Below are 9,738 nucleotides of genomic sequence, written 5' to 3'. Positions count from 1 at the left end.
GAGCTGAAAGATAGGTATTGTGTCTGGAGTATAGTGAGTGAAGGGGCAAGTGACCGAAGACTGATAAAGGAGGGTCTTTTAGTTTTTACCTTACAAAGTTGTGTAATAATGGGTGTTGTATTTGTACTGTAACTCAGGTAGGTCTTCTTTGGGGTAGCCAACATCTGAGATGATCCATACACTCTTGTGTATTTCCCTCCCATACTGTGCTACCACTACTTGTGGTCTATGTGACAATAGAATACAGAAGAGATGGTATGTCAATTATAAGATTATGTTACAAAAGTCAGTGAAATTCTGTTCCCCCTCCACTCTCCTTCTCTCAACCTCTATTTCTCTCTCTCTCTCTCTCTCTCTCTCTCAGATTACTTGCTCTGGGGAAGGCCATTGGCCATGTCATGAGGAGAATTTATGGGGAGACCCACCTGGTGAGGAACTGAAGCCTCTCATCAAAAGCATGTGAGTGAGCCATCTTGGAAGAGGATCTTTCAGCCTCAGTCAAGCTTCAGATGGTTGTAGTCCTCCTGGTCCATATATTGATTGAAATCATGATATACTCAGATTCAGACTCTCCCAATGCTCTTTCAAATTTCTAGCTGACAGAAAATATGAGATAATAAAGGCTTGCTTTTAATCACTAAATTTTAAATCACTAAATTTTGAGGGTAGTTTATTATACAGTAATAAATAAGTAATATACCTAGCATTGTTACACTAGCAACCTCAATAAAGCCAGTGCAAAGGGGATGGGATCTGGTGAGTGCAATGTAGTAGTGGGTAAGGGAAGGCATAAATTAGAGGTCTCATTGGTGTCCAGGGAGTATCTCTGGACTCAACAGGAGGATTTAGTTTAGTTCCTCCTAGCTGGTGAATTGAAGATACTAGTGAACACATTCCTCTTGTTATTTCTAATGCCTCAGGAACTGGGCAGGACAAAGTGTTGTCATTCTCAGCAGTTAGTGACTCCCTGTCAAGCCTCTTTTAACTTAAGATGACTATGCTTGGAACCTGACCAGGGAAATGATGGGCCATGCTGTATTATGCTCAAGTAAATTAGTTTTGTCCAACTCTGGTGTTCGTGTCCACTTGAAGTTACAGAATTAATATAATACTAATCTCCATGCATTTTTCCTTATTCTGTGGATTCTCCAAAAAGAAATTAAGGCATATATTAATATTTCATGCGTCTCTATGCTAAGAAGTTTCCAGGAATTATTTCATTTAATCTGTACTCAAATTGATTTATGGTTATCCTTATTTTATCTATTTATTTTTTTTGGCCACACCCTATGGCTTGTGGGATCTTAGTTCCACAACAGGGATTGAACCAGTGTCCCCTGCAGTGGAAGCATGGAGTCCTAACCACTGGACCACCAGGGAGTTCCCTATCCTCATTGTAGAGATGAGTAAATAGGCTCAGAGAACTTTAATAACTTGTCAAATATCCACATGCCAAGTTAGAGTCAAGATTTGAAACTAGGTCTTTTGATTCTAAATTTCATGCTCTAAACCACTGCTCTTCACTGCATCCCCATAGTAACTAAATACCTTTTCCCTGGAAGTGGCAAGATGAAAAGTTAATATACATCATTTTACCTGATTTTCTTTCAGATTTTAAAATTATTTTGTGTACAAATGAATTTTTGCAAAATGATTTCCGTTCTGGCCAAACCATTAGGCTACTTTATTTTCTCCCTACATGTTAGAAATATGGGTCAAATGGTCATAGACATCTCAGCTAAAGCCAGATGGATAATTTTTGAATCATTTCTCCTGTATATAGAACATTTTTTCTCTTGATCTTTATTTAGTATCTCAGAAAAATTAACCTCCTAAGTGTTCATGTTTATAATGTCCTTACTAAGTTTTACATAGACTTTTTAGATGCCTGATTTCATCTTGAGAGTCTCTGGTTAATAATCAGCATAATAGTTACATAGCATAATAATTTGAGGTGATTGAATGCTAAAAGTGGCAGTAGTACTCATTCCTTTTGTTTGTCTGTGCCTTGATTGTTGGTTGGAAGTAGAGATAAAGGGACTGGCTTTAAATTTCTGCTGAACATATTTTGTATTTGCTTCAATATGGATGATTGTGAAGGGAATACTAGAATCCTCAGAGGCTTTGGACTTATTTATCTGGTCCCTGCTCCCACTTTTTCTTCTATAAATGTATACGTATTCAGAGTATTGAGGGCCCTTCTCTGGATTAGAATCCTGGTACCATATCTGGTATAAGGACATCTATTCATAGGACGTTAAGAGTCTGGGGACCCTCGTGTACCCACAGCACTGTATCTGTAAACTCCTTTGACCCTGCACTGTAGCTTGTGTTATTAGTAGCTTTGGCTTGTGCACCTTGAGGTGCATAAATGTGGACCAATTTTCCCGGTAAAATGGCCAAATGTGATATACAGGGTTTGAGAGGCATTCCCTTTAGAGTCCAGGACAGGACACTTGACAAGTAGGGTTGGCCAGTTACATGGTGGTTTTAGAACTTTAGAACTGAAGCTCTGGAACAGCAAGTCTTCCATGCAATGGAAACCTGGGAATTATGAGGTTGCTTGTAGTATGTGGAGCATCCAGAGCAGTTCATTACTGCTGGGCTCCTGCGCTCGAAAATGGTTTGTTTTAAAATCAAAACCACAATGAGGTATCACCTCACACCTATCAGAATGGCTATCATCAAAAAGACAAGAAATAATAAATGTTAGTGAGGATGGAATCCTTAGTGACTATTATACCTAGAAATAGATATCCAGAAATTCTAGAAAGACCACAGTAAGTGAATTCCTCATTTGTGCTGTGGGACTACAAATGTTACTTATGAATGGGAGATTGAGGTCATGATTACTGTTTTCGCATTGTTTTCATACCTACCCTTTGGCTGGGGGCTTTAACTTGCCCTGATTGAAGATGACTGTGGATACTACTCTATGGAATGGATGGGCTGGCTCTTTGCTGGTGGGATGAAAGATTTTGATCAGAGAAGGACATTTCACAAAACTGGGAAGTGCCTCCTTAAAGGAGGTTTAAAGGAAAATTTAAAGGGAAAATCCTTTTTTTTGAACATTTAATTCCATATCAACCCTAAACATCTTTTTCTTTTTAATAAAAAATGAGATATGGGGGTGAGGAGCAATAAACTAGCTGTATTTGGGACTAATTTTTTTTTAATAAATTTATTTATTTATTTATATTTTACTTTTGGCTGCATTGGGTCTTTGTTGCCGCACGCCGGCTTTCTCTAGTTGTGGTGAGTGGGGGCTGCTCTTCGCTGTGGTATGTGGGCTTCTCGTTGTGGTGGCTTCTCTTGTTGCAGAGCACGGGCTCCAGACGCGTGGGCTTCAGTAGTTGTGGCTTGTGGGCTCTAGAGCACAGGCTCAGTAGTTGTGGAACACAGGCTCAGTAGTTGTGGCTCATGGGCTCTAGAACACGGGCTCAGTAGTTGTGGCGCAGGAGCTCAGCTGCTCCACGGCATGTGGGATCTTCCCGGACCAGGGCTCGGACCCGTGTCACCTGCATTGGCAGGCAGATTCTTAACCACTGCACCACCAGGGAAGTCCTGGGACTAATTTGTATTTGTTCATGTCTGCTGGATTGACACCTTAACTGCCAAGCTCAGAGTCTTTCTACACAGTTGAGTGATCTCTACCCTTTTCCAACCTCTCTGTAGAAATGTGAGGTGGCAGGCCATCAGATCTCTCTCCTAGAGTGACACCCTTGGTGCACCAGCCCACTTGTCCTCTGCATAGCCAAACATACCTTCCTGGGCTGTCCAGAATCTGCAAGACCACCTGTAGTCTACCAGCCTTGTGCCTGTAAACTATTTAGAGTGTGCAGAAAGTGTCATATGTGGTGTTTTCCTTTGAATTGTGTTTTACAGACCAGACTCCTTTGTTATCATTATAAAACATCAACTTTTAAACTCAGAGACCTGTATCCTAGAGTATTTGAATCAACTTTCAAACAGAATATAGACTACATGCCCTTCAGACACCTGCTATTTGTGAATTTCTTTGCCAGACACATTTTATCGAAAACCTCACTGAGACAAAATTTGAAAAGAAGAGTTGGGCTGTGATTTATTAATCATTCACTAGGTCATCACAAGACTCTCCATGTATTATTCCTGTAGTAAGCTAGTCCAAGTATATATGCTAGATCCAATTTTATCCTTAACTGCCCATTTTTTTTCTCAACCTAGGTTCTCTGATACCTATTTGCCTTCTCTAGGATTTAATTTTCATTTTGTATTAATCATTTCAATGTGATCACTAAAAGTGGTTTGCAATTATGTTTAGAATAGTGGTGTCAGGTCACCAGTGAGCATCGTGATAAATACAAATGGGAACATTTATGTTGACACTGGTAGGGTCATATTGACAAAAGCAGTTTCAGAGAAGTCAGTCAAGGGGTGAAAGAAAATAAATATTTGGTAAGAACTAGTGTAGACTCTTCTTTGGTACTATCTCTATATGGCATTCCAGCCTCAGTCACACAAAAAAGTAGAGCTAAAATCAATAATGGAATACTTCTGAGGTATTGCCAAGAACCCAAGCTGAAGCAGAATATCAGGGGAGATGCCCCCTATAGGGATGTACACCTACAGTCCATTCACTTATTCACTCATTTGTCTGTGCATTCAGACACTTATTTTATAAGATGTCTATTCTTATCCACACGCTGTCTGAGGGGGTGAGCATACAAATTTAAATAAATGAATGAAATAAAGAAAAAAGACTAAGGAACAATCCCTCCCATAGAGGAGCTCACTGTATTTAGGGAAAAAAGTAGGTAGACAATTAAAAGAGAGTGTGGACTATGACATAATAAGCTCAGAAGCATCAGTGCACAAAAAGGGACGTCTACTTCAGTCTTGGGAGACTGAGATCTGCATGCATTATTGGGGAAGTAAGGCTTTAGTTACAGATAAGGAGAGTTAAAGCATGAAAGTTCTGGGCATTAGGTATCTTGTGCTGGTTGTGTTTTACATATGTACCATGTACATACATATACATAAGGAGTATTATTCTGGTTGAAAGAGAAAAATTCTTTCCAATTAAGTTCAAATAAAAACAAAGCAAACATGCTAAAGTGGAGGAATGGGTGACAGAAGAACCTCCTCAGTCTGTGGTGCAGCAGAAAGAGTTAAGAGTTTTAGAATAATAGGGAAGTGGGTTCAGATCCCAGCTCCACTGCTTACCAGCTCTGAAACATAACAAATTTCCCAGTTTCTGGGACTCAGTTTTGTCATCTTTAAGTAGGAACATGCAGAGGTATGATGAGGATTAAAGATACTGTATACAGAAGTATCTTATATGGGGCCTGTACATAATAATGCTTGATAAGAAGATGCTATTATTGAGAGCATCACCATCATTATTACTATTATTTTATTAACTTCTGTAAGAGGGAGGATGTTCCCTTCCCTAATCTTTTATTAGAATATCCAGAAGCTGAGGAAGTTTGGTACTGCTCATCTGCCATGGGGCTCTGTTCACATCTTGAATTACTCAAATGAAATGCAAAAACAGCTTCACTGCATCATAAAGTGCTCATTATTTTAATTCAAACAGCACAGAGTTCCCCTCAAAATAAATGACTCTGTCCATCTGTTTATTTCCCTCTGCTAAACTGATTTCCTGCTTTTCTTGGGCTGGTGAGAAACATTTCAAAGACAGCTGATGTAAACTAAGTAGGGAAGTCTCCAGTCCACATCATTGGGTTCTGGAGGGCCTCAGACAGCCTGGGTGGAAAGGCAACAGTACAGTATCCAGCCTGTGTATGTCATGATGTTCACGGTCCATAGGCCCTGTCACTCTAGAGGTCCATTTTAGGGAAGGATTTGTTGGGAAGCAAATTTTCCCATTTTTGACATCGATTTCATTTTGTGTGATCAAATATAATTTTATTTTATCTTTGTAATCCTTTAGATCATGACTGTCATAGAACACAATTTAATCAAAATCTTGATGATAACACATAATTAAAAGATTTTGTGTAAAGGCCAGAAAAATAAATTGTATGGAATTGATACATAAAAAGAAGAAAGAGAAAGATGCTTTTAATAAATCAATCATTTGTCAAATATGCATAATTTATTCTTTTTTGGTTGCAGTTGTAGGTGGATTTTTCTGTAAATTTCCTTCTGTTGAAATATACTCATCAACGTCATCAGCAGGCAAAACGTTTAATAGTAACTGTAAAAAGCAAGTTACCTTGTTGAAACATGTAGAACCCAAATTAAAGTGAACAAAAGGCAAATAAAAGTCCGCTGAGGATAAAAAGAAGAACATAGATATGGTGCATCTTAGGAGACTTGATAATGGGTGTCAAAACCAAGAACAAAGACATGGCCATGGTTCCAAATACAAATGGCAAACATACCTGAGAACAAACATAAATTTGTATTAGAGTGGCCTTGGAGGTTATTACAAATAATAACATAAAACATTTTATCCACAGACATTTGTTTGTTACTGAGGAAGTTGGTTTTATTGATAAAAAAAATATTACCAGGTCTTCCTCCTTTTTATATAAGAGAAAATAATCTGCTGAGAATCTCCTTGGCGTATGAAATAGCAGAACTGAGAGCTTTTACTTAATAATTTTTTTTTTTTTTTTTTTTTTTTTTTTTTTTTTTTGCGGTACGCAGGCCTCTCACTGTTGTGGTCTCTCCCGTTGCGGGGCACAGGCTCCGGACGCGCAGGTTCAGCAGCCATGGCTCACGGGCCCAGCTGCTCCGCGGCATGTGGGATCTTCCCAGACTGGGGCACGAACCCGTGTCCCCTGCATCGGCAGGCGGACTCTCAACCACTGGGCCACCAGGGAAGCCCAACATGAGCATTTTTGGACAAGAAAATAACTCCGAAAACCTGGATTCTAGGCCAGGAGGACTGGAGCAAATCTTCCCTTACCTTACGGCCATCATTGTATTCAATAGAACTACAAGTACGTGTTAATGAAGGGCTGGAATAGCTCATCTGTTAATCTGGTCACAATATTCTAGGACTTTAGGGTAGACTCTCCTGCTCTTTTCACTCCTTGGATTAAGATTCTAGACTAGTTAAACCTTAAATTAAACTTGAGTGTATATTGCCAACACCAAAATTGACATATCTATTTACTTGGAAAATACAAAATTATATTATTAACTCACAGTATGCAACTCCCTCAAAATAATTCATATGTATTAAAAGGTAAAATGCAAAATAAGACCATAAAGATTTAGAGAAAGAAGCGCAGATACATATTTATCTAAACCTTGAGATGGGGAATGACTTTTCAAGTATGAAAACAATGAAAAATTAAAAGATGGATAGTTTGATACTTATAGGTATTATATAAATAACTAAATAAACAAATAAATTCTAGTCTTTAAAACTGAAATTTTAAAAATCTTATGAACAAAGTAAAAAACAAAGAAACTGGGAAAACCATTTACCTGTCTTACAAGGAAGAAACATAACTGGTCATGAACATTTGCAAAACTCTTCCCACCCATTAGAAATTGAAGAAAAATGAGTTATAACACTGAAATTTGATTTTCACAACTTTAGGTGACTAAAGAATGAACAAGGTTTGATAAAGCCAAGTCTAGTCATTTTAATTCAACTAATAGATATATTTGTAAAGTCTTTCTGGAAGGTAATTTGGCAATATTTCTCAAGACATTTCTAAATATTTGTATGTTTCACTTAGTAATTTTACTTCAAGATTTTTTCTAATAAAGCAATGAGAAACCCACAAAGATTTACATAAAAGGATGCTGATTGGAACAATAAGTATAAAATTTTAAAGTGAAAAACTAGAAACAACTCGGATACAACAATGGGAAAAAGTTTGAAAAATGGTCAAATTACATATGATAGAATACTGTGTATTCGTTTGAAAGCATTTATATTTAATAATATTTTGAATTCTCACTATGTGCTTTAGGTAAAATAAAGTTATAAGGGTATATGTGAAGTGTGACCCCCACATGTGTGTAAATACAAGATAATTGGTTACAGGTAATCTTTAGTTTAATTTATATCTTCTGTATTTAAAATTTTTCTCTGATGAGGGTTGTTATAACTACGAAGTGTAGACTATTAAAATATTTGTTCAGTAAAAAAATGCAATTGTCTTGGAGTCCTTAAGCTGTGTCACTTCTATGTTTACATTTGTAAACACCTGGAAAATATTTCACTTTCCAAAGCTGGAAAGACACATTTGTAGAGAGTTTAATGCATTTCCACCCACCCACTTGATAAAAGCAAGAGAGAAACACATTATATTAAAACAATGTAGTATTTCTTTCTTAGAATTAAGCTGATTAACCGTTGTATGTTTATAGTGTGGTGGTGTTTTTTATAATTTAAAAATAATGACTTTACCTGCTATTCGAACAAGGACTCCCCAGCCATAATATGCATATAATCCTTGTAAGAAAGCTTCAGCAATCTGTGAGGCATCTGAAACTTCAGAATTGAAAGCTTTCTCAAACCTGGCTAGGCTCTCTTTTCTTCCTCTCACCAATAACACGATTCCAGTTAGAGATATGAAGCAGAGTACTGTCATTTTCACAACCGTACTGACAGTCTGAAACCAAGTCATCTCCTTCACTCCTCGATCGTTCAGAATTCCCAAGCACCATAAAATGGCCAATGGTAAACATTTTTTTGGCATCTCAGGAACAAAACATCCAGGATAGAAAGGCTGCATTATATACCCTGCTAGTAAAAAGCCACGTGCAGTGGTTCCTGCTGGGGTACTAAATAGATTGATCCAGACATAGAAGAAAGCAATAAAGGGTCCAAGAGATCTCTTGAGGAAATAATACTGTGCTCCACTTCTAGGGAATGTGGTCCCCAGTTCTGCGTGATTAAGGGCAGCCATCATAGACACTATGGCGCAAGCAGCCCAAATAATTAGCGAGACGCCCGCATTGAGTGAAGAGTATGTTAACACCCCTTTAGGAGCAACAAATCTTCCTGCACCCATTATGATACTGAATAAAAAATATTTCCATGGAAATACCTTATTACCCGTTGAAGCTGAGTACTTTCTCCCATCTTCGTTTTCTTAAGTCTGAAACTTAAATTTAAAAGCTAACATAAATTCAGTTTTTACTCTGTTCATACTTGTGAAAGGCTTCAGCCAATCTTCTTATAGTTAAGTGCTTTACTTTCCTCTTCCTCTCTTACTCAAATAGATTTTCTCACAGCCCTTAACATAATAAAAAAAATTAACTTGTGAGTAAATTGAACTAAACTGTCTGAGATAATATTAGAGTTATGTTTTACGTGTTAAGCATTTAAAAAGTTATGCACAATTAAAGATTTTAGACACAGCTAATTGGGAATGAGATGAAAAATTCCAAGTCAGGTTTCTTCTATGGATATGTAACCTCATTAATTTTGATCCTTAAACAAGTAATTTTTAAAGTTTGTACCATAAGGAAGTTAAAGAATGACAAAAAATCCAAGGTTTGAATCACATGTTTGCCACTTGTTAGCAGATCTTGGTTTGAATCACACACACATCTGCCACTTACTAGCACATCTATGTCACTCAATGACTTTCGATTTTGTTATTTTGAAAAATGGGACTGATAATCCTTTTTTCTTTAATAGAATTAAATAAGGTAATTTATTGATGAAGCAAATACTAATACAAAACTCCTGGTAGCATACCTGACATACCTTAGGGATTCATATATGTTAGTTTCATAATTTGGTTATTTTAATTTTCA

At 37.3% G+C, this 9,738-nt stretch overlaps 1 pseudogene across 1 annotated transcript; it reads right to left on the bottom strand.

Annotated features, from left to right (window-relative positions):
* Positions 1 to 6,100: 6,100 nt before the first annotated feature.
* LOC307065315 (solute carrier family 7 member 13-like) lies at positions 6,101 to 9,058 on the bottom strand (annotated as a pseudogene). The gene is made up of 3 exons: positions 8,381 to 9,058; positions 7,760 to 7,770; positions 6,101 to 6,389 (listed from the first exon to the last, which is right to left on the bottom strand). The product of its transcript is annotated as a solute carrier family 7 member 13-like (transcript).
* Positions 9,059 to 9,738: the final 680 nt, after the last annotated feature.

This window comes from Hyperoodon ampullatus, assembly GCF_949752795.1.
Source record: "Hyperoodon ampullatus genome assembly, chromosome: 17".
NCBI lineage: Eukaryota > Metazoa > Chordata > Mammalia > Artiodactyla > Ziphiidae > Hyperoodon > Hyperoodon ampullatus.
This window is presented reverse-complemented; position numbering and strand designations above follow the sequence as displayed.